This window comes from Trachypithecus francoisi, unplaced genomic scaffold, assembly GCF_009764315.1.
Source record: "Trachypithecus francoisi isolate TF-2019V2 unplaced genomic scaffold, Tfra_2.0 Lachesis_group0, whole genome shotgun sequence".
Lineage (NCBI taxonomy): Eukaryota > Metazoa > Chordata > Mammalia > Primates > Cercopithecidae > Trachypithecus > Trachypithecus francoisi.
The window spans coordinates 92,624,534-92,625,910 of NW_022681453.1; the positions used below are offsets into that span (position 1 = coordinate 92,624,534).

General features: G+C 38.1%; 1 pseudogene; it reads right to left on the reverse strand.

The window, feature by feature from the left end:
- Positions 1 to 237: 237 nt before the first annotated feature.
- Positions 238 to 1,020, reverse strand: LOC117078369 (annotated as a pseudogene).
- Positions 1,021 to 1,377: the final 357 nt, after the last annotated feature.

Below are 1,377 nucleotides of genomic sequence, written 5' to 3' on the forward strand. Positions count from 1 at the left end.
GGAAATAATATTTCCCTTTCTACAGCTCCTTTAGACCTGGGGGTTTTTATTTACTAGAAAATTCTTGAAGAAAATTTCAATGTAAGACTGTGGGTTTTCTGAATCAAGTCCACCCATTAATATTTAGAAAACACCCACTGTTTGGGCTAACAGCATGACTAGTTGCATCTATTATAGAGGGATACTCATTCAAACAATACTTCCAGAGACTCATGGAACAGATGCCTGGAAGCATCTTTACCATGGTAAAGATCTAAATGGAATATTACTATGATAAAGATGACTGGAAGCATCTCTATCTCCAAATACTGCTGTATGTCCTGTAAAAATGGTCTTTACATCCAACACTTTTTCTTCCTTTAAAACAGCACTGATGTCCCATAGGCAGATGGTGTGGTCATCTGAAGCAATAAGTAAGTGCCCTCTGAGACTTGGGTTCCTTAAAAGCCCACAACCTTCCTTCTGATGTCCACAGAGATGAAGTCTGGGATGCAATCTTCAGAGGGTCTGGTTTCCAAGGATGTTTTGTGTAGTCGAAAGATAAGAACATCACTGGATGGAGTCTTTGTTGTGATGATACAAGGGTGTTGGGGAATATATCAGGCCCTGTTTACTTCTTCAGCTTAGTGTTGATTTCTATTTCAATTTTTCCACTAACTGAACCTCAACCTTCACATTCTCCTTCCTCGCTGTCATAGTGTGATGGGTCAGGCCAAGCATCATCATTAGGAAGCTGCACAAGGTGGTTTTGTTCAACTGATGTGTGTGTACCCAGGACAAGTCGATGAATGCTGAAATCTTTCCCTTCTGGTCTAGTTACATCTGGAAGCCACTGTGCAGTTAGGCCGAGCCACTCCAGAGCCTGTGTCATCACCAAATCATAAGGAAAAGAGATGTTATTTTTCCATATTTTGTACTCCTCCTTGATCACATGTTCTTCTACTGTGTTGTCAAAGGCTGCTTCCTTGTTGGCCATGGCAGGCAGGTGAGCCAGGGAAATCCTGGGGTTGAGAATTGTGGGACGGGCAGGCTGTGGATTATATACAAATGCTAATAAGGATGTATAAATTATATTCACAACTCTTAATTGGGGCTAGTAACAAGAGAAATAGAAGCTTAAAATATCCAACTAGTTAATAAGGCTTTAAAGCAGAAAATTTACATCATTGTAAGTAGAGTCCTAGGAATCACACTAGATTTCTTTATAAGTTAAATTAAAAATAAAAATGCATTACATTAAATAGGCTAATAAGTAATAAAGAGATTACCATACTAAATTTCCTTTATTCAATATATATGTTTGGTTACTTTTTATGATGGAAAATGTGCCAGCTTATAATGCCCTACATTTTTACTAATTTCACTACATTTATCTAA